The sequence below is a fragment of the Pleurodeles waltl genome, chromosome 3_1 (assembly GCF_031143425.1).
Source record: "Pleurodeles waltl isolate 20211129_DDA chromosome 3_1, aPleWal1.hap1.20221129, whole genome shotgun sequence".
NCBI classification, from domain to species: domain Eukaryota; kingdom Metazoa; phylum Chordata; class Amphibia; order Caudata; family Salamandridae; genus Pleurodeles; species Pleurodeles waltl.
The window spans coordinates 1388536348-1388561390 of NC_090440.1; the positions used below are offsets into that span (position 1 = coordinate 1388536348).

At 43.1% G+C, this 25043-nt stretch overlaps 1 protein-coding gene across 1 annotated transcript in view; it reads right to left on the reverse strand.

Moving 5' to 3' along the window:
• HIVEP3 (HIVEP zinc finger 3) overlaps positions 1-25043 on the reverse strand; it is a 1670978-nt gene that overhangs the window by 1231683 nt on the left and 414252 nt on the right. The window contains exon 4 of the mRNA XM_069224892.1: positions 11105-11205. The gene's annotated coding sequence lies outside the window, so the exon portion shown is untranslated. The remainder of the gene's footprint in view (positions 1-11104; positions 11206-25043) is intronic.

The window sequence follows — 25043 nt, forward strand, 5'->3', positions numbered from 1 at the left end:
TAAGAATTCACACAAAAAAAGGTTTAATTAAAATTATAATTAGGTGAATTTATCAGTGACAATGTTAACATTTTGAAGTAAAAGAAAACACAGAAATTCACCAGTTGTAGTTACCAGCACTAACTATAACTTACACCCTTGTCATGTACTGCATATGACTCACATATGACATCACTCATGACATATTCTAAGACACCATTTGTGAAATCACTGATGATATCTCAAATTACATAATTAATTACATCACTGATATCTCAAATGGCATTGTTGATAACATCACTGATGACATCATTCAAAATTTACTAGTTGGTTTTAGTTTACATAGTGGCAGATGATTACAATAGTAGTTTTCTACCTAATTTTGTACAGCCTACATCCAGCTAATGGCTGTGTGTACAAAATGCATGTACACCTAATGCACCATGCATGTGTAGAGGTATGGAGCATGTAATAAATCTTTACACTGAAGAATACTGCATGCAGGGAACACTTGAGTTGTGTTCATTATGGTCTACTCAACTTTTTGGTTCGGCAGAAACTGCTTCTAACGGAAAAAATACTCAATGTAGTAGATACAAATTTTTTTAAGCATTTTTGAGTTATTAGAGAGAATTGTGTCAGGATAATAATTTATAATTTACATAAAAGAGTGTATGCACCAGATACTAATCAATGTTTGCTTGTTTTGCTTCTGAAGATGGCCTATCTGTAAAGTATACATTATTAAGGGTGCAGGTAATATGATCTTTAGCCTCTTCCATGGATCTTGTGTTTTTAACAAGTAGTGTCTTTTTTTTTTTTTTAATAACGGTTGCATACAATGTACACTGCTCGTACTAGATTCTTTTGAAAACTCGCTGGTGTATTGCCCATGAGGATTTTTACTACTTGCAAACAGTGTGGTATATAATCAACTCTGTTCATAGACTAAACACTGTCTACATTACTCTGCTCTCTACTGATATGAACTTTATTTCTTTATGTAGGTTTGGTATGTGCCTGAGGCTTGATACAGATAAAATCTGTCCCTAGTAGGGCATTTGTTTTGGAATTGGCCTTCACTATTTTAGCTTTCTTTGACCAGTTGTACAGATATTGAACAACATGTGCAATGAGGGTATACCATATATCTGTGGTTGAGGGATAATATGAACTATGTCTTGTGTAAAGTGTATGGTATGGAGTCAGTGTTGCACATAATGCTTGTTTTCAACACCTAAGAGAGGTGTTTCTGTGTTTGTAGAAATTATGCCTGATCTTGTCCTGAGATATTTCTTACTTACTGTCAGACCTGTAATGCTATAGTAATTTATACACCTGCATGTTGGAAAACAAAGTTTGGATGATGCTATCAGTGATGTCATCAATGGTGTCATTTGAGATGTCATCGGTGATGTCAATGATGTCATCTGAGATGCCATCAGTGATGTCATAAATAATGTCACAGAACATGTCATGAGTGATGTCACATGAGATTATAAGCAGTGCAAGGCAGTGGCACAAGTTATAATTAGTGCTGCTAGCTATCACTGGTGAAATTTTGTGTTTCTTTTCTTCAAAACATTAACATTGTCATTGAGAAATTCATCTAATCATAACATTACTTTCACCTTTGTTTTTTTTAATGAATTTATATATATGCATATCTTTTTTTAATCTAGAAGGGTGCATGGATATATACAATTTCAATTTCAAAATTGTAAGTTATAACATAACAAAGTGCTGCATATTTAACTTAAAAATAAGTGTTGAAATTAAAATAATATTATAGATGCACGTAGTGTACATATAACTAGAACAAAATCTAGAAACAACACACAAGGGTAGTAAGGGTGAAAAGACGCCGCACATCTAAGCAGTAAAACAATGATTTTGATACAAGTATCCAAGTAAACAGAGTCTGGTGCAACCTGGCCCAGTGCCTTACTACCCAGTAGGCACAAAGAATGGGTAACAGAATACCCCAGGACAAATTTATACAAGAAGGCCACAGCACACAGAATGTAAAGTTCAATAGTGTTGCAGGGATAGGTATCCCTGGTAGTATGTTGTTGAAGTGAAAGAGTTGAATGGAGTCTCAGGTCTGGTTTGCAGAAGATGTCTTTATTTGTGGAAGCTAGAAATCAGAGTGCCATCAATGAGATACAGCCAACACGTGTTTCGTCACACAAGTGACTTTATCAAGGCTGGGCCATCCGGCCAGAGTGGTACGTAACGAGTGTAAGTAACGAGGGTGCCCCGTAATCAGTTGTATGGGCTTTTGGAAGGTCAATTAGAGCTTCTAAGAGTGAGCTTATTAAAAGTATGGCTGAGTGGGGTCATGGACACGAAAGAAAAGGCAGGTGTAGCAGGCCCTGATAAGCCTGTGGTGATAACCTGTCGAGACGCATAGCAACGTGTGGCACCAAGTCGTCGGAGTGTATACTGACGATTAACTGTGAAAGAATTACAATTAAGAAAGCAAAAAGTGTAGTGTTGTAGACAGCTTGTGACAGAAGACTCTAAGAAATTACGCTGAACCACAGAGGAGCTTTCTTTAATGGTTAATAATGTAGAGTTTATTGTGGTCTTTTTAATGGGGGTGTCTGGTCTTGGTCAAGGAGGGTTGGATTCATGACAGATTTGTGTGATATGGACATGAAATTAGTTTGCATAAAGTGAATCTAACCTGAACTAATTTAGATATTCAATGGTTATTCTGAAATCTGCCATATATCTGGCTCTCATGTACCTACATTTTGATACTCAGGTTTAAAAGATTTATGGCTCATGACACAGTATTTTCTTTTTTTTTTTTAAAAGGATGTGCAATTTCTCCCTTTAAGTCTCCTGCAGCTGAACTCCTCCACCTATTCTTCATCCTGCTCGGCCCTTAACTGATATAGAAAAAAGTAAAATAAGACCCAGTTTTCAATCTTTACTTTTTCCAAATCCCGATAAATATATAATTATAAATATTCCATTCTTTTTATTTTTGGAATCATAATTTTTAAAGTATTTGCATGTTCTGCTTATGAATGTGACAAGGGTTTGATATTAAATCCAATGCAATCTTTTGCAATCATTTTTCTGATACTTATCAATTTGGAATTGCATCAACTTCACAATTCGACAATTGGAGTTTCCTTGGGCCTGGCCTTCTAAACTAAAGGCCTGGTTTATATATTGGCAGTATGCGTTCTTCATCGCAACGGATGGTAATTTATATGTGGGCGGACCTTTAGTTTGGCCCCAACGGACACTACTCTGTCTCTGTTGTGGTCAAACTTCTCTGACGACCCTGGGGAGTAATGGCCATCGGAGAAATGGCTACTTGTCTGCCTTCCCAATTTACATGGGCAGACATGTCATTTTTTTACTGTTCCTTACTGACAGGTAACCTGGCGGTAGAGAATAGGGAAAATATTAAAGTACTCCCCTCCCTATGGGAGAAGCCTCTAATTGCGAGTGAAGCATTACTTTTTTTCTTTCCAAAATCCACTTTCAGGATTTTGTTTTTGAAAAGAAAAAAAAGAATGCTATTTGCTACAAGACTGCGTCCTTCCGACACAGCCCTGTAGCAAACAGTAAAATGCATTTAAAGGAACTGCCTTGATGGTGATTCCTGCCAGTACCTTTATAAATGACTGCCTGCTTGGTGGTCATTTATAAATTAGGTGGGAAGCCTCTCCACCATAGGAACAAAGTAGCTTACTCCATTTCCATTGCGGTCTGACAGGCCATCCACCTAAATATAAAGAGCTGTTAAGATTCTAAATCTCAGACATTTCTGAAGCGTACAGAGTACATATGGGTAGCATGATGAATATGTCATTAGCTTGTAAAGGTTAGGACAGTGAATTCATGTAAACACTTTTAATAAAATGTCCCTTTTGAATTAATAGACATGTGAGCGTCTTCTACAAATATCTCTTATGGTAGTACTTCGATCAATAAAAAGCATGAAATTCGATTTCAATTTTGTGTTGTTTTGATGGATACATTGATAAATCCAAATACAAACATACATGATTGATTCAACATTTTTCAGTTTCTATAAAGTGAAATTAATTCTAACTCTAACAAATATTTCACAGTTGGCATTACCATAATTTTCTATTTAGGTCATGTGGATTTTGTGCGCCGATACCATTTGGCTGGAAATGACATTCTTGGCTCTTATCTCTGCACAAAAATCCAGCTGATACAAGTTAATCTTCCTGGAATGGGGAATAACCTTACAAATGTAGGACTACTTTGTGAAATTCCATATGGAATTACCACTTATATGTGAGAGAAGCTGTATCACATTCGAGGATCTCATTAGGCTCAACTTGTAATCGTGGCCCTACTGATGAAACACAGGTGGCAAGAGATTTCAAAAACATAGGCGCTCATTATGAGGTTGTGGCGGTCCGCCCACCATATTATGAACATGGCGGTGTGTCTAACACCGCCACAATCTCAGCGTTTGTAATCCTCCAGGGATTATGAGTCCCCCTCTGCCAGCCTTTTCATGGCGGTTTACACCTCCAGGGAAAGGGTGGCAGAATGGGTGACTCGGGGCCCCATGCACAGCCCCATTGCGCATTCCGCTGCCCAAATTAAAGGCAGTAGATTGTGCAACGGGCTGCACCACCACATTGCCACCAGCTCCATTAGGAGCCGGCGTCAATATAAAGGCTGTTTCCGCCCGCCGGCCCAGAGCTGAATGCATAATAGGGCCGGCGGGGTCGGCAGGGTCATGACCGCACTGGCAGTGTTCCGGCCCGAACTCATAATGAGGCCCATAGTCTTTTCTACCTCATTCCATCACATTTCTACTTGGCTGGACGGGAATTAGACTTCTCAGTAGACTGAGGCTCTGTCTTGCTGCCCCTAGTTAGGTAGGTTCAGTTGCCTTCTTAAACAAACAGGACGGGATACAACGAGACAACGAGACCCACCCAGCCCTGTATTCCTCAAAAAGACTCAGAGGTCCCCTGTAATAATTGCTCTATAGTAGATAAGCTGCATCATGAGCCATACATATGTGAAGGCAACCAGTCCATGGGCCTCATAATCAGCAGTGTCTTCCTTCTGTCAGCGATTCCCACCAATGGAAGACTATAAACATCACTACTGGCCCGTCTGTAATAGGTAGTTTGTAATGTGAGAAAGTAGACAAACCTATTCTTGAGCCTTACATATTCATCATTCCTTAACTAGACACACGGTTAAAAACTGTACCCACCCAAACAAGACACTACATTTTCCATTTTTTTCCTTCATTTTTTTTTATATATGTAAGCAGTTTATCTGCTATTAGACGTTTCTAGTGCTAGTTGTTGTGATATTTGGAAAGATATATGTTTTCTTTCCAAAGGTTCCTCAATCTACTCCTACTTCAACAGTTGAAACTTGACTCTAGCTAAAACACAAACTACACTGGACTGAGACAGAAAATAGGCCAGGGCAGCAAACTAAAAGTGGCCCTATTAGTGAATTTAAAAGCTAAAATAGTGGCCAATAATTACAAATTGGGGTAGTTTTGAACTTAAAATGACATTCTGTGTAAGTGTTTGCAAGGTATGGAAGACGGCATGCATTTGTGCTTGCTGCAGGCAATATTTGTTTTAATGTCAGAGAACTCAGCAGTAATAGCCAGACCACCAGACCAAAAAACAGGCCCACGAACAGCACAAACAGCTCACACACTTATCTGTCAGACCAGCCCTTCAGGCACTGCCTGATTGCCCCATAGGCCAGTCCGACCCTGGTTAGTCGGCTCTCGGGCAAACTTCTGTTTAAAAACAAATGTAACTTGATTCTGCCCCTCTTGACCTTCCAAGGTGGAGTGTAAAATTTAGGAGAGTTATTTCTTCAACTCGTACATCACTAGATTCTGCCCCTCTTGAAATCTGAACCTGGGGCATGAACAGGAGCAGCCCTTCGTCTTTGGCTCAAACCAGACTTGGCGCTTCCCCCCTTTGGGCACTGAAGTCTGAGTGTAATGTCTAGAACAAGCTTCCCTCTAGATCTTAGGCTTCTCTGGACTCGGGTGACTCCTTGACTCCTGACTGATCTCAGGCACATCCACCTGGCATCTGCTATTCCTCTCATGCGCACTCTGTCAAGGCCTTTCTGAAATATGTATGACTAATATGTTATGCAAAATGAATGACACAAAGCAAACTAACAATCCAAAGTAACGATGTGGCCCATAACCTAACATGTTCAATTTAGCATTCTGCTTCAAAGATAGGAGTGTATGCCACGGGCATAATATATTTTTCTGCCATTCTCCCTTAAAACGTTGCTACGAAATGTATGCATATATCTCTACATTTTGACCTCACCTGTAGCACAGACACAGAATCCGATACACATTCAATTTTGGATAATGCACAGATAAATATAAAGATCAACTTTCAATAAAAGCAGAATAGTTTATAATATTACAAAAAGATTATAATATGAATGAACTGTTATTAGGAAATTAGCATATCAAAATGTCAATGTTCAATATCTGTTCTGAATATGTATTTCCACTTCAGGGCCAAAATATTCAAATATTAGTTGATTTAATTTGTGATTTTCCCTGAATCGTATGAAAGGAGTTTTGTGGTGGTCTGGGTGAGAAGAATAACCATCTATGGATAACCCATTTGAACACTCTTGTGTCCATGGGGTAGGTTTTTAGCTAAGGTGTACATACTCTGTACCCTGAACTATTTTTCCCAAGGATTACGAATTATTACACATCCCACTGTTTTGTGTACACTACATTCTTTCTTGATTCACACATGCACAAATAAATTAACTGAGGAACAGAACATAATTGCAGAACTCTTTATGGGTCACTAACTGCTGTGTGGCAAACATATTCCCTTAAACAACTTCACAACTTCAGTTGAAGGGATACCATGGTTACAACACAAAAGCTGAAAAACACCGAAATTCACCAGTTCACCAGTTATTAGAGTAATGAAATATTAATTGCTCCCAATGAATTGTTCATGACCGCACACTGAGGCTACTGTATTACTGCGTGAGGTAGTATTGCACCCCAATATTACAAATACCAGAGGCATAGGTAATAATGTGTTGCAATACTATAGGGGATTACAAATGTATCCACAACAGGGGCCTGCGAAATGGGGCATAACATGTGGACATTGGTGCTACTGCAAATGTTTGTACATTTGAACCCAAAATTATTTGCTTATGTGTGTGGACAAGATCATCCTCTGTGTTTGACCTGGAGGAATTATTCCCATAAAGCAATGCATTAATGCTGCATGTAGTAAAACCGTGGGCTCATAAAAATATATTGGGCATAATGATATTATTGTGATTGCCATTGGCCACTCACAGTTGGATCTGAGTGAAGTATGTGCCTTTTGGATGTGTCCTTTGGGTTCCCTCAATAACACTAAAACCAGAAGTGCACAAGTTTTGGACCATCGGTGCCCAGTCCACTGTCCACTTTACCCACTCTGCACAGCCTCTGGGTGTGTGCAGTGTGGTCTGGGCATGGGGCACGAACTTCGGCAAAAACCTGCATCTATAGACTTTCTGAGTACTATAAAGCATCTGCACAGATGATTCACCTGCGCACAGCACTGTGGTCTGAACACAAGGCATGACCTCCAGCATCAACCTGCTCATAGCCAACCTGACCACTATTAAAGCAGCTAAAGAGATGATTCGCCTGCGAACAGCAGTGTGGTCTGGGTATGACCTTGAGTAACTCTTTGTACCAAGCCCTTCTGACTGCTAATAAAGCATCTGAAAGGATGATTCGCCTGTGCACAGAAGTTGTGTCTGGGCACAGGGCATGACCTCCAGCATCAACCTGCTCATAGCCAACCTGACCACTATTAAAGCAGCTAAAGAGATGATTCGCCTGCGCACAGCAGTGTGGTCTGGGTATGACCTTGAGTAACTCTTTGTACCAAGCCCTTCTGACTGCTAATAAAGCATCTGAAAGGATGATTCGCCTGTGCACAGAAGTTGTGTCTGGGCACAGGGCATGACCTCCAGCATCAACCTGCTCATAGCCAACCTGACCACTATTAAAGCAGCTAAAGAGATGATTCGCCTGCGAACAGCAGTGTGGTCTGGGTATGACCTTGAGTAACTCTTTGTACCAAGCCCTTCTGACTGCTAATAAAGCATCTGAAAGGATGATTCGCCTGTGCACAGAAGTTGTGTCTGGGCACAGGGCATGACCTCCAGCATCAACCTGCTCATAGCCAACCTGACCACTATTAAAGCAGCTAAAGAGATGATTCGCCTGCGCACAGCAGTGTGGTCTGGGTATGACCTTGAGTAACTCTTTGTACCAAGCCCTTCTGACTGCTAATAAAGCATCTGAAAGGATGATTCACCTGTGCACAGAAGTGGGGTTTGGCACAGTTGATGACCTCCAGCAACAACCTGCACATAGCCAACCTGACTACCATTAAAGCAGCTGAACAGATGATGGACCAGCGCGCAGCAGGCTCTTGGTGCAGGGCCTGACCACCTGCACAAGGCCACCGTCTGAGGCAGAAGAGGGCGCAGGCAAGGTGTGTACCATTCATGAGAGTGATGCTTGCACAACATGAGCAGTCAAGGGAAAGTAATGATGACAGGACTGTCACTCCTTGGTGATTAAGACACTGCATTCCTTCTTGCCATGCACTTATAGCAACAAATAGAGCAGGATGATTGGCTGTTAGGCCACCTCCTCCTCTCCTTAAAGCAAAAGCGTGGGCAAAAAGCAGCACTTTGGCTTCCAATTCCATTCAGACCATTCCTTATTCATAGCCGTTAAATGAAATATGTTGCCTCAAATATAGATTATAATAAGAATGATGCATTGCTTGGCACTACGGGAGTTCATTATTTTTTTTTTTTGTCAACATAATTTTGCAAAGTTACCGATTTCTGTCTTGACAAAGTATATCACATCTCACAGATTACCTTCACCGTTCAAAGTTGTCTCTTGCAAGACAATTTCACTACCTGGCGAGATATTTTAACTCTCATCTAAACCAGCCAATTTGGAAGAAGTATGCAGAATTTTTCTCTTCAACTTTACCTTGTGTTGTTTTTTTTCTAAACACAATGGATGTTGCAAGTAAAGAGCACTGTTATCTGTGCAGGATATCTTATGCAGAATAATTGTGTTACTGTTAAAGGGTCGTGAGACATAATTGCCACAAATGCCACTGTTTTCGCACGTGGAAAAGCAAACAATCTTGCAACCCAAAGTTAGCAAGTTTCCATAGAAGTCTGTGAAGGCTGCACAAAAAACGTCAAAACGTCGCCCTCTTGGGACTTGCTTCTGTGTAACTCCGAATGTCACATCTGATGGGGGACTCTAAAAAGGTGGGAAGCGAGAGGAGAAACCGCACTGGCAGCCAAGAGGACATCACCTTATCAGACATAAAATACCAGCTATTCTCACCCAAGCAATTTGGGGAAGCCATACCCTCATCCTCTGCTACAGGTGGATGGGTAAACAGACCTTCTCATAAATATTCCTGCTTTGAGGATACCCCTGTTAATATTAGGACCTCGATGGACCCCAAAAACTGCTTCCACATTTTCCATTGTATATACTGCAGAACCCGCTGTCATAAACAAGCTTTTTTTTAATTAAACTCCACTAAAAAATGCCAAGCGACAGACAAAAAAACGGTGAGTGTAGCACTGTCTCCATCATATAAAAAAAAAAAGGGAAAAGTAAATACATTCTTACCTTTCACTCTGACCTGTTTGTAACCATTGAGATTCTCAATTGACAACATCTGTAAGCAAATGATCCTGCACCGGCCAAGCGACAGGTTATGTGAACTTAGTTAACATATATTGACATCACCTAAAAAAAGCTGCGCATTCTGTGATATCCAAAACATTTCAAAGCTTTCTGATCTAGAGGCAAAAACTAGCCATTCTAACGAGAAACAGATGTAAGGACTGTCCTTTTATATCACAAGACACAGAAAGGTCGAATACCACATGGCACATAAAGGTTTTGCAAGGCCCAGTGGGGCAAGCAATGCAGTATGGTTGCAGACATACGTCATGACAGGTAACGATGCTTAGGGTTCTTGGGAATGTTGCTTGCAAACCCTCCCACCATTAGTACATTGGATATTCTCTAGTTGCGGATGGGAAACTGGGACAGCGCCGGAGCTTAACGCTTTCATGAAAGAAGCAGGCCAGGGAACATGTAACAAACACCCCAATGCGTAGCACTGAACAGGGGCACCACACTGCAATTCCTACAGCCTTTCCTTAATAGAAAGAACCACGTGAGAAGAAGGCACGAGTGCCGAGCATCCTTCTATCGTGGCACTGAGATGGTTAAAGGAACCATGCCAGATAAATCTCCCTCACACAGTAAAATCTTAGCCATCGCCGGTGCACAGCAGGCAACGCACAGGCGCACATCACGCGCGCGCACAAACATGCATGCATAGTTGTAAACAGATGGCACTGTGACATTACCTCATGCTCTGTGAAATCTCAACCATCAATGTAGCACGGCGGTTAAGTCAGCAGACCTAGAGATTGCATCCTCTATCATAGGTTTACGCACAAGACTACACTGGATGCACTGTGAGATACCCATAAACCAGTGTGTATAGAAGCCTCTCTGCTATAAGCACACATACACACAGGTGGACACAGAAGGCAACTGGAGGGTACCTCCTCACACACAGGCACGAGAGTTAACCACATACACACCCGCACACAGGTACTATACGCTAATCTCACACACAGGTGTACACGGACATCACAGAAGAGTATCTACAAACACACACACATAGGTGTACACAGAAAGCCCGAGAGTGTGAGAGTTAAAGCCCCTCCTTTCCCTACAATAACACACAGGCATACAGAGAAACACTCTGGGGTGATCTCGCGCCCTTTAAAATGCCCCACAGCACCACATGTAAAGAAGCGCTCAGCACATGGGTGGACCGGCCGCAGATGTGTGAGGGGTGTTGGAGGTGCGAACACGTGTAGACAGGGAACTCAATTTCCAAGTGATGGACACATTACACGAGCAGGCGGCCAGTCACCTCCAATGACACAACACAATGCCTCCAGTCGGAAGTCTCTTACAGTAGGCACAAGATGTGTTTACCTTTGTCCTCCGGGGGAGGCTGCGCCGTCACTGCGGGGGCGCGCCACTGACAGCTGGCCTCAGCCTTGCACCTTACGCTGGTCCCAGTCCCTCGTTACCACCTGTTCAGGTAGAGAAGGAAAGCCTCGTTTTAGGACCCAACACACGCACGGCGAAACAGCGAAAACAGTCTGCATGATAACACGAGGGGTCGGGGAGGGGGGCGCGAGCAGGCATTGCTGAGGAGGTTTTCATTACCTAATGCTCTCGTGAGAGCAGACACACGAGACAAGATAAGGATAGGTGCCCCCAAACGCACACGCCACTTCCATTAACCCAGGGAGAACACCTGAGTGCCCGCTAATGAAACAACCCCTGAGTGCACTCAGAGGATGGAACGGACAGCTGCTTCCCAAATCTGAAAGCCGCCCACGCCCCACCTGGAAGTGCCCGCCAGAGCAGTTTCCCGTCGCTGTTTTACCCGATTACTCCGAATTGGTATTAATTACGAACAGAGAAAGGGTGACTCGGAAAGCTGTGTTTGGTCTACATCAGCGCACAGAAACGACAGGCGCTATATACACCAACTTATTTTTTTTAAACTGTTATTACTATCATCATTATTATTATCAGCATCATTATTAGTAATGTTATAATTATTAGTATTGTTAACAGAAGAGGCACATTGCGGATTTGGGCTTCTAATACCGCACGTTTTCCTTTACTGCTACTTAGGCTAACTGTCCAAATAGATAAAGACACTTCGCATTAAGTGGACAGTACCTCGAGCCTCGTTCCTGTCTGCCCAACCTTGCTGCCAGCTGGCCTTATGCCAAGTTGGGCACCCCAAGCCTGTCCTGTTTGCATTACTTTGCACGCTGGAATTTCTGAGCCCCTACAATCAATTAAAAAAAACACACACACATACACACACAATTCCTCCTGCGCAAGATGCGCTTGAAAGAAATGCCAGGACTGTCTCAAGGTGCCATCGGACATGCATGTATGAAATCAAGGAGTTCGCTTGCCCATTTTTATCCTTCTAATAGAGAGAGCTTAGAAGCAAGGCAGCAATGGAACTCCAGGAGGCAGTTTATGCACAAGGGCCACACAACTGTTGGGCAGCGCTCTTCTCCAGCGCCCAGACAGGAACTCACTGTTCAGCAGCGCACGGCGCTTATTATCCATCTTTCCCTCCCTGACAAGCTGAAGTGTCCGACTTAAGTACCCGGAAGGGACACGGCCGTTGGCTGCATCTCAGTGACAATAAGGAATTACTCGCTGAACTCTGACAGCCTGGCCGCTCGACTCCGCACGTTTAACAGCTCAGAAGAGTAAGGTGCCATCTGAGGACAGGAAGGTGCCAGCTGAGGACATACCGCGGTAACGTGCCAGCTGAGATCACTCTCGCATCAGCGTCGTGTTTATTTGTTTTACAGATCGATCGCTAGAGGCACTTCGTAGCTTCGATGACAATGTTGAAATTAGCGCTAGATTTTAGCGCTATACAGCACAAGAGCGATGTCGCGCAATGAACTTGAATGACACCAGCGATCTACAAGGACCGCACTGCACATTTTTTCTTCACAGGAACGGAGATCTAACAATGCAAAGTCGGAAATTAAATTGCACAGAATGATATAAAAACTGCTCTTTCTTGATAGTGAGCAGACGGAGCGAAACACGCACCAAGGGTGACCCTAAAACAGCACAGTGAGAGTCTCAGGTCCTTTTCTTTGTTCCAAGGAAGGGATGCTGAAGTCAGCGCAGCCTTCTCACCGTGCCCGCTCCATGTGGCAGCCCAGGGAGGGTGATGTGTGCCCCAGGAACGCAAGGGGGTGGGGGGGCGGGGGAGAAGGGGATGCTGTCACAAACACAACGGGAGCCGGGAACCGGTTCGCCAATGCTGCACCAGCGGTAGTCACAAGATCAGGGCTGCGGAGGGGCAAGCATAGGCACATGTCGGCCCCCCGCACTTTCCACCTGCTGCCAGGCGCCGCCTAACCCACCTGAGCAGAAACGGCGACCAAAGCATCCTCAAGTTCGGCAGGTGCAGCCCTCGGCGTCCCCCCATGGGCTGCAGAGCCCTCCAGGTGCCAACCCTGCCATGCGAGCATCTCTCCCTCCCCCTCTCAGTGCACAACACACCGGCTCAGAGACATGCGCCTCGCCTTCCCGGGGCTCTTTAGCAGAAAATTATCATATTTCATGTGCCACCGCTCCAGCTTGCAGGGCGCCTCGCCGATTGGCCGGGCACTGGCAGCCGGAAGTGTCAGGCGCGGCGGAGGCTCGGTGCTGGCAGTCGGAGCTCAGCAGGGTCCAGGGAGCGGGAGAATCTGTGCCACTCTCGCTCTGCGCTTCGCCCCCCGCTCTCGCGCGCACAGCTGTCTGCAGCCTTTCCACCTAACTCGCCGTGCTTCCTGCTGGGATCCCTGCAAGAGGGGTGCCACTGTCCATGCTGATCTAATCTGAAGGATGGATGGGGGATAGATACAAGGACGAATCAATAGTTTTATGAATACAGATGGATCGATGGATGATCTGTAGACCGCTGAATTAATTATCCAATCGATGAATGGATGTGTGGTTCTGTGGCTGGATGGGGATGAATGGTCAATGGATGGATGGTTGAATGAATGTAGGACTTATTTGCAGACAGATGAATGGATGACTTTATGGGTGGCTTGAAGGTTGGATAAGGATTGGATACACGATGAATCTATTGATGTATGGTAGTCTGATTGGTGATGGATTGATGGGTGGCGATATAAGGGAATGGACAGCTTTACAGGTGATCAGGCTCAGTCTTATGGAGGCTGGATTTATGGATGGATCACTGAATGAATCAATCTTTGGTTGGACTGATCAATGAGGAGACAGAACCATGTGTGGATCCAGTCATAGAAGGTTAGACTACTGTATGGAAGAATGGGAAGGTGGCTGGATCAATGGGTATAAATATGGATGGGTGGGTGGGTCTATGGACAGGTCTATGACTGGATTCCAGGGCAATATGTTCTATGGATGGGTGAATCTATGATTTGGCAATTTATAGTTAGATCTATGAATGGATTGATGGATAGGTCTTTGGATGGTTTGATGGATGAATCTTTACATGGACAAATTCATTTATAGACGAATGGATCTATGAGACGCTAGGTAAAAGGATTAATTGATTTATAGACAGATCTATACATTGCGGGGTGGATCTATGATTTGGTGAATTAATGCATTGATGGGTCAACTGATGGATCTAGGAATGGATGGATGAATTAAAGGTCTTGGATGTATAGCTGGATCCTTGTACTGATATCCTCTAGACAGTTTTTTAAATGAATGGATCTTTGATTTAATGAATGGATCTATTGCTGGATGATTGCTAAATGGATGGATAATGCTTTGGTGGGTGGCTAAGTAAATGTTAAGACAGATTTATGGGTGAACAGTCTTATCAAGTTTGCACCTATGGATGGATCTCTGAACGGATTCATTTATGGATGGAGGAATCAAGGAGCGGACACAGCCATTGATGGATCCGTGAAGAGATGGTTAGATAAATGAATGGATAGGCAGATCTATGGCTGGATTGATGGGCTGTGGTATCTATGGATGTGTCTGTGGAGGAATAATCTATGAACTGAACAGTGGACCTAAACGTTAGTAGATGTAGCAATGGTTCAATCTATGGATGGCTGGATGAATAGCTGAAAAGATAGATAACTCTATGGATAGATGGATGAATGTACTGTTAGGATCTCTTGGACCAGTGTTGGTTCCCCATGTTTTAGTTTCATTTAGCGTTACTTTACATTTCATTCATTTTACTATGGCTGCTTTTAGCAATATCTTTTCACATATTTTATCAGCTTACTTTTATGCAAGGAATATAGAGAACACACGCTTGTTTAGTTAGCCTTTGAACAACATATAATAAGTACTTTCTTTCCCAGGCTAAGAAAACTGTACAATATGCTAGCTTGTGTTGCCTGTTCAGGCGACAGCTTCTAACACCTAGACACAGCATTACGTCAGGATTGTGCTTCCAATACAGTATGATTTTATTACATAAGTGATGCACTGACCCAGGAGGGGCAGAGGGCATTCCAGCCACCACCGCCCTGGGACAAATGCTGTTTGACATGCTGTCAGCTGGCGCTAACCTACCAGCCCTAAAAAGGACTGCCATCTACATTGCAGATTTACTCCTGACACTATCCTCTGGTATGGCTGGGGCTAATCCCTTACAGTGGGCCAGCCAGAAGGGTACATCCGCTATGCTTTGGAGTATAGTCTTCAGGTCAGGTAGGAACTTCTGGAACCTGTAGAACATCCAGAAGCACATTCATCATGGATGGATTGTTTATTTTCTTTCCCATGTTCATCATGCTGATTACTTTGCTTTGTTTCACCTGCCTAATTATCGCATCTCATTCGCTTTATGCTAGATTGCCATGGTTTCAATAAATGTATTGAAAGCTTATCTTGCATCTCTACTGTGTCTCGCCTGGGCATGCATGAGTAATACAACAAAAGCTTAAGATCTGTTTCCACGACTTCCCTGCGATATCAGTGTGTCATGTTGCCACAATCTCCTTCCAATCAATCAATCAATCCATCAAGGATTTATAGAGCGCACTAATCACCCCTTAGGGTCTCAAGGCACTTGGGGGGGGGGGGAGCTACTGGTCGTAGAGCCATGTCTTGAGGTGTTTCCTGAATGTCAAGAGGTCTTGGGTCTGGCGAAGGTGGAGCGGTAGGGAGTTCCAGGTCTTGGCGGCTAGGTGAGAGAAGGATCTTCCTCTGGCGGTGGTGCAGCGGATGCAGGGGATGGAGGCGAGGGTGAGGCTGGCGGAGCGAAGATTGCGGGTGGGGGTGTGGAAGGTGAGTCTGTCGTTGAGGTAGGCTGGGCCTGCGTTGTGGAGGCCCTTGTGTGCGTGGATGAGGAGTTTGACAGTGAAGGTCTCTGAGGTGGGGGGAAATGTGGTCACGGCGTGGGATGTCCAGAATGAGGCGGGCGAATGCGTTCTGGATTCTTTGCAGTTTTGTTAGGAGTTTGGTCTACGGAAACGCCCTATATGCAGGAATAACAACCAATCGGCTGCTGACCAGGGCATGGGTGACAGTTTTCCTGGTTTCGATGGGAATCCACTTGAAGAGTTTGCGGAGCATGCTGAGAGTGTTGTAGCAGCAAGAGGAGATGGCATTGACCTGCTGAGTCATGCGGAGTGTGGAGTTCAAGATGAAGCCTAGGTTGCGTGCGTGGGTGGTGGGTGAGGGCGCTGTTCCTAGGGAGGTGGGCCACCAGGAGTCATTCCAAGTTGAGGGGTTGGTGCCAAAGATGAGGATTTCTGTCTTGTCTGTGTTTAACTTGAGGTGGCTTGATTCCATCCAGCTGGAGATGGCGTAAAGTCCATTGTGGAGGTTGTTCTTTGCAGTTGTAGGGTCTTTCGTAAGGGCGAGGATGAGCTGAGTGTCGTCTGCGTAGGAAACTATGTTGATGTGGTGGGTTCGTGCGATGTTGGCGAGGGGGGCCATGTAAACGTTGAAGAGTGTGGGGCTGAGCGAAGATCCTTGGGGAACGCCACAGATGATTCTGGAAGCTTCTGACAGGAACGGTGGGAGGCGGACTTTCTGGGTTCTGCCTGAGAGAAATGACGAGATCCAATTGAGTGCCTTGTCGCGGATTGCAGCGTTCGTTGTGTAGGCGTGTGCGGAGAGTGTGATGACATACCGTGTCGAAAGCTGCGGAGAGGTCCAGGAGGATGAGTGCTGCTGTTTCTCCTTCGTCGAGCATGGTCCTAATGTCGTCTGTGGCAGCAATGAGTGCAGTCTCAGTGCTGTGGTTTCTGCGGAATCCGGATTGGGAGGTGTCGAGTACCTTGCTGTCTTCCAGGAACCGGGATAGTTGGCTGTTTACAATTTTTTTATGACCTTGGCTGGGAAGGGGAGGAGGGAGATCGCCGGTAGTTCTTGGGGTCGTCTGAGTCTGCCTTTGGTTTCTTTAGCAGGGCGTTGATTTCTGCGTGCTTCCATCTTTCTGGGAAGGTGGCTGACTTGAAGGAGCTGTTGATGGTTTTGCAGAGGTGGGGGGCGATGATGATGTTTGCCTTATTGAAGATATGGTGTGGGCAGGGGTCCGATGGTGATCCAGAGTGGATGGAGGCCATGGTGGTGGCGGTGTCCTCTATGTTGACGGGGGTCCAGGTGTGGACGAGGTGGGTGTTGCTTGGAGCGTTGGGTTCTTGGGTGTTTGTAGTCAGCTGGTGGGTCTGGGGTTTGAAGCTATTGTGGATTTCTTCTATCTTTCGATGGAAGTGGGTTGCCAGTGAGTTGCAGAACTCCTGTGATGGCAGGGGTTCATTGGAGCAGGTCCTGGGGATGGACAGCTCATTGATGATGCCGAAGAGCTCTTTACTGTTCTGAGCATTGGAGTTGATGCAGTTTTTGAAGTGGGTCCTTTTCGTGGTGCGGATCAGTTAGTGATGTTTGCGTAGGGCATCCTTGAAAGCAATGTGGCTGGAGTTGGTAGGGTCAAGGTGCCAGGTTTTTTCCATTCTGCGACATAGCCGTTTGGATTCCTGTAGTTCTGGGGTGAACCAGCTGAGTTCCACCTCAGTTGGTTTGGGGTTCAGATGAGGCACTGTGAGCTAGCCAGGAATTGGGCCAAAATTTCTGACGGTGTGGAAGGACTCAGTCTCCCACAACCCAAAGTTCTGCTGTCCTAATACACAGTCCCATTTTCATAATAGGAACAGTAGAACAGTATTGCTGGATGGATTGTCAATAGATGGATTTTTGGACGGGTGACCTATAAATGGATAGAACTATTATGGATAGATCTATGAATTCATGATTTACAGTTGTATCTGTGGATGGACTGATGGATGGCTTGATGAATGAATCTTTAGATGCCTTGAGGGATGAATGTATTTATAGATCAATGGATCGGTAAAAGGAACAATTAATTTATAGCTAGATGATATGTAGCATGATGAATGGATCTATTATTGAGTGAATGGATTGATGCCTCAACTGATGGATCTATGACAGGATGGATGAATTAAAGATCACAGATGTATGGATATATTTTGTGAATTGATGATCTCCGAACAGATTTCTTGATGAATGGATCTATTAATAGAGGATCAACAAATGAATGGATCCATCTTGAGTGAATGGATGGATGGACATTTATCTTGATTGATCGATGGATGCAGGACCTATAGCTGAATTAATAGACAGAAGGAAGTTGGACCATGTATTTCTAGACTGTGACTGAGATTGGATATGAAAGCAACTGTTCATTCTCCTTCATTAGGTGGAGTATGTATGGGAATTTTATAATTTTTTACCTTATTTACCAGCTAAAAACATATTTGGCAACATATTGTAGTAGAACATTTTGTTACACGTTGTACTGTAAAGATAATTGACTGGCTGAACAACGGCACTTATACAATATGCCATACGTTGGAAACTTCACTCTGGCAACTTTATATTTTTAAAAACAATTGGTCTTTGCATTATCAGTTTGAAGCTGATATACTGTCCAGAATTCCAAATCATTATTGAAGGTGTGAAGAAAGTAATGATTGGATGAACATCTCTAGAACATAACTCAAGGGACCAAGCATCCTTGTCATATTAGTTTTTAATTACCCAATAATTCGAAACCAGAAGAAAGAATGTTGCTGTCCATGTCACACGTAGTGAGACAATGTCAGCAGGTGGCTGAGTAGTGCTTCGTGCCCATGGTAGGAATCCTCACCTTTCCACAGGATTGACTCTCAAGAGGAGTCACGTTTTGGATCACTGACTATTAGGTGGCCCCATTCTTTGTGTCTTCCAATGAGGTTACTTCCGGAGTAGGGTGCTTGTGGGATTAATGCAAATTCCTATCTCTTTACCCCTCTTCTGATGGTCATTTTAGATTTAAGAGGATTAAAGATTTTAAGAAGAATTATCCCACCCACAACACCCTCCTCTAATTGAATAGTACCAAACATCACTTAATCTTAAAACTTAAGGGCCTAATTTGTGAAGTTTGTTTTCCTAGTGTCACAATCAAATAATGACCCACTACAAGGAACACGTTTCTATCTTATAACAAGAGTGGCTCAATACCATGCATACCAACCACTTGTCTTGGAAACAACAAATGCCTTTCCAAGTTCACATCAGACAAACTTGTTGATTAATTAGTCCTGGACTGCATGGCTATTTCCTTGATGCACTGGAAGTCAAAAATGGCCATTTAAAGTGGGGAACATTCTTAACTGTATCAATGCGAATAGGGGTAGGCAATTGAACCGGAGAGCCAAGGACTTTCTTGTGTGACTGCACACACTAAGTAGACATGCTTGGGCACCAAGGAACCTTGTGTTACAGTTTCCAATGGATGTCGTCTGAGTGCATCTGACACACATAAGAGCAGAGTATGAGTAGGGATAAATTCCACTCTGCCAGTGAAGTTGGTGGAATTTTGGCCACTCTGCGTTATGCTTGTAATGCTGACTTCCGGCTAAATTCTGCCAACCACTGTGTGGTGGAGTTTTACTCCACATGCAGCTCACCAATTGTAGGTGGATGCACATGAGCGAGAAATGGCGCGCCCTTGCATGATTTTCGGGTGCTGTGGGGGCACCCGGCAAGATTTCCTCACCGTGAACGGTTACAAGCAGTCGCAACCGTTAGCAGTGAGAAAGCTGCCACTCGAGTAGTAAATCTACTCGAGTGGCAGCAAAATCAACTTGAGCGGCAGCACCCTCTGGCGTGCCATATGATGTCATTCACGTTGATTTTTAAGAGCGGAATGAGCTCCAGTTGTTAAAAATCGACATGACTTGCCGATTTCCATCCATTTGCGGAACTTCACAGAATCTAGCAGAATTTTCATGTAACTCCACAGAATTCAGTGGAGTGATACTTTGAAATTTCAGATCACCCCTAGATTAGAAACAAACTTAAACCACAAAGGAGGACTGCTAGAGAATCTGGTGGCGATGTGCAAGGCCAGTCAAATTAAATGCAGTAACATTCTTATTAACACTCATTGAATAACTGTGCAGACTAAGTTTGAATGATAAAGTATAGTTCTTAGGAGGATACGAACCGATACCCTACACATGGAACACAACCATATAGCATGCTGATCAGCAGCTGCAATGTCTGTGGTAGTTTATTTTTAATTCCTCCTAAATACCACCTCTCAGCTAAAAAACGTATACAGTTACTTAAAGATTAATGCACAAACATCAACTGTACCAATGGCACATTAGACCCTAAGACAATTCGCTTTACCACTAAAATATGTGTCATATTGACACAGGCTATGTGTGCACCCTGAATGCTGAACCCAGAATATCAATGGGACACAATGTTGAGGGCAAAATATTGAAAAAAAATATCAACAGGTAAGCACGCTTTTCTATAACTAACTCCTCATATATGTACCTGTGTGGTAATATATCTTCAAGGTACATAGATATGAGTTTAGGAATAGTAAATATATATATGTCTGTATGCACTTACCTTTCAATATTTTACCCCTTGAATATTCTGTCATCCATATTCTTGTAGTCGACATTCTATGGTACAACCCACCAGCTAGATGAATTAAGCGTAGCACATCTATCATAACCTTTAACAGCAAACATTTGACTAGGAGTGAATGTTTCAATAGAACAAAAGGCAGCAGTACATTGGGCAGGATGGCACATCAGTATCTAATGGTTCAAGGGCCAGTTTTAATGTCTATTAGTACGAATTCGGCCTCCATCATTTGGGTATCAATCACGAAGGCACATTATAACTTGACATTTTGGTCGAGATAGCATACAAACCCCTTAAAGTCAATTTGGTCGTTAATGCTTGCCAAAGATGATTCATACAAGAAGCAGCATCTTAAATGGGGTAATTGTTTATCAGAATTGTTTGCCTCGCCATCATTTGCATCTCCGAGATTGTATCAATTCAGGACGCATAAGGAGCAGCAGACTAAAAGGGATGTTGTTTCACAAAATATTTGGCTTTGATATTTGCAGGCTTGTATCAAGCACTTTATCCTTGGGGATATCTGAAATGAGTTGGTCGAAAGGAACAAGAAACAATCTGCTATGAAGGCAATCTGTGCTGCCACCATGGCTGATCACTATGCTATCACATGTTTCCCTTTTGCAGACTAATTAATATACAAGTGAATGTAATATATAAGTTGCCTCCATTAAAAATGTTATTTTAGGTGACAGGTTTTGGTGGAGCCTCAGAGCCAGCTACTAATGCCAAATAACGCCGGCTGAGGTTACACGGTGATGAAAAGATGGCAAATTAAACAATGAAAAGTGCCCGAAAGAGGGTGCTTTGTGACAATACCTCTAGAGGAATTTGGTTGGGATGACACCATCCCTGTATTTCTGGGACAGTTGCAATCCTGAGGAGCTGAAGGACTGGCATCTGAAAGTGCTGTTTCTTTTGACACGGGTACCATGGTTCCTTTTTAGGGTCGAGCGCATAGTGCTCCGTCCCTGGTGTAATCTCTCTGTGGGCTTTTAACCACACTCTTGTCAAGCTTATCCGTTTGGTTTGTTTGAGGGCTTGTCTTTTAAAATTAGCTTGATTTAATTAGTTAAAGGCATACATATGTCATGCCTTTTCCAGTGTTTAGCACACCTTCAGCACACCTGCCAACTACTGAAAACTTACAAGACTCCATGTTTTCCGTATGGATTCTGTACTTTTTTTCTCTATTTAGTAGGCAGCACAGTCTCACTGAGCAGTAGTAGAGCGCTGTGCATGCCATCGACCCTGTTACATGGATATTTGCACTTTTGCCGGTTAGATGGATAATTGCACATTTGCCGATATGTTTCACTGCAAGAGAACTTCTGCTTCCTTTTGTGTGTCTGCTTCGTGCTCAAGGCGGCCGTCGGCTTGCTTATGTGAAACTGTTTTACTTTTCAGTTTATGTGGCAAGAAAAGTCCGGTTAGGAGTTTACAACCCTAATAGCTTTAACTCAAGTGAATGTGAGACCCATTGCATTGCAAATGCTTGTCTTATTCTTGAAGAGAAGCTGGTCAGAGACATTTATGGTGCCCACTTTTGTGTCTAAATAAAGTCCCACCTCTCTGTTCTGTGTCAACCTTAGTATTTCTTTCAGTTTCTCGTATGCTCAGAGGTAGTGTGTGCACCCAGACTCAGGGCCATCCCGGATACTGAGCATCTCAGGTCAGACTGAAGCCTGGTGCTCTAGGTTCCCCACCAGATCGTAGCTCTAAGGTGAGAAATCTGGGAGCTATCTTTTACCATGATCTGCTGTGTGAGATACTAAGGTGAAGGCGAGATGGACTTTGAACCTCCTGCAGCTCTGTTTGCTACAAAGGACCCTATTTCTCTGGTCCGCAAACCAATATATCATGGTAATGGGACTAAGGGTATCAAAATATGGAGGTTAATATAGCAGGTGCATTACTGAAATTGGCCCATTTTTCCAGATGCCTCGGGTGCCTGAGAGTCACTAATCTGACTGCTAGTTAAGCATTTACTTAATTATTTCTGCTCAATAAATCGACCACGGCAAGGGATTTGTCCCATCTTCTAACTAGTCTCATGACAAAGTTTATCCCTGTGAGGTATTTGAGATTCAGCACCGTGCATCTGTAGGTAGTGCCTTTTAGTCCTATACCATCAAATTGGCCAATGGCCTGCCTCTTCCGCTCCATTCTATTTCTGACCACTTAATTCACCTAGCAGTGAAGGCATACCCGTTCTGCAAATGTTATTCTTAGTCTGTGCAGGTCTTGTTGCTCCTTGCTGATGATATCTTTCAGTGGATGTTTTTGCTGATTCCTAGTGCCAGGGTGCTTACAGGAGTACGGTGGTGCAGTGCAAAAAAATCATAAATTCCTATCTTACAATGAGAGACCAATGATTCAACACCCACAGAGCTATGCTTTGGATGCGAGGAAGTACAACAGATATGCTGCGGTGATTGAAAATTACTAGTAGGTTATTGGAAAATTAGAATGCAATGTTTATTTCATGTAGTTGCTTCTTGTGGATTATGCAGCACAGTAATGCCGTGTCTTCCACGTTCAAGAGGATATAACCGGCTAAACCTACTTAGGCATCCAATTGTTATATTTAAAGCCTAATGTGTGGAACAATCTGCCTTAAAACCTCAGGCAAATTGAAAATTAGTTTCGGATCCACAGGCTCTAAAAACGTACCTAATTTTGTTAGCCACTCATTTGTTCTGTTTAGTTTAGCTGATGTTCACTCTGCCTCTACATATGCTCTAACATTTTATGTTTGAGTGTTCAGCTCTCCTCCAGCACCAGGAAAACTATCGGGTGGGAGTGAGCGCAGACAAACATAATAAATAAATAAAACTACCAAACAAATAAATAAATAAACAGGTAAATACATCTAAGAACGTCGGCAGGAAGAATCAGTGTCAATTTCATCTTTAAAGATGCCATATATATGGGGTAATGTCGAATTAATCCATTACCAGGATACAGATCGATCACTATGGGTGTTCCTGAGACCAGGAGAATGCAGAAGCATACCAGAATTCGTCCTTCATGACCATATCAAATAGCTTCCCTTCCAGGAATCAAGGTGCCTCCTGGAGTTGATATGAAGTAAACCTTAGCCAGGGTGAAGTCTGAGAGAAAATATATCCTTTCATTTTCATACAACCAAGAAGAGAATTTCTCAGTTTGAGACTGACCCTTGAGCAATCAGAGGTTTTAAGAATGGGCTAAGTGAGCAATTGCCCACGGCCCCCACTTTCCAGGGGGCCTCTTCAGTAATTAAACGTTCTATCTCTAGCTCACCTGTGTCTATTTTTATATCTGAACCTCCCTTCTTCTCCCTGCCTACCTCTGTGTCTCTCCTTGCCCATATCATCTTGACGATTTTTGAGGTCTTCGAAAAGGAATATCTTGACTCTTTTTGTGCAGAGTCTGTTACCTAAAGTTTTTTTTGCATCATGCAGGCTACAGTTAGCTCAAAAGTGGGTAATACAATTCAAAGTTGCCATGAACAGGAGGCCCCAAAATATGTCTTGCCTGTTGCCCCAAAAATCCTCAAGACAACACTATGAGCAACAACCCTGCGCCCCCACCAATCAAGTCCAGAGAGACAAACATGGGTCCAAGAGGAGAAACTTTGCTCACCTTACAGACAAGAAAAACCTCTAAGAAAGTATTGGTAGGTAGGGCATAAAACAAGCCAGAATTACAACAATGAACTATGAAATAAAGAACAAAACTGAAGTTAGATTTCTAGCGGATTCAAAAGCAATATAAATTAAAAATAGTACAAATAAACATTCAATGATAAAAAAAGACAGTGGCGTCAAAGTGAATGAAACTTCCAGAACACTAAAAAAGAAATAGAAGCTCCACGTCTCGGATAGGAGCATGAGGTCAAGAAAAACGATATATCTATGAAGCTACAGGATTCTCACAAGACTTGGAAATGGTTGCCGAGTGCAAGTCTCTCATGGTCCACAGGGTCTTTGCTGGGCAATTGAGATATATTGTTGCAGCAGCTGAGACCTCAATATCAGCGTTTTGAAACTTGGACGGCTGTTGTCATTCTTAGAAATTGAAGAAATACTGAACAGGTTAAAGAGAAGTATTTTGTTATTCTTTGAAATTGAAGAACAGAATAAAGAGAGGTATTCTGGAAACATATTTGTGCTTACTGAGGTAGAATGAGCTTTAAAAAAATACACAAAGGAGTCATACATTGAGGATTATGAACTCATTAATTTGCATCTAGTTATTTCCTGAAGAGTAGCAAAAAAAAGATTTTCATCTGTGCATCTTTGAATTAGGTGTGGCATTAAGACACTGACACAAGAAGGGAAAGTAATTGCTTATTGTCAGATTAACTCCTTAATAGTAATATATATTATGCTGCAATTTATGAACATGTCATTTTATACACAAT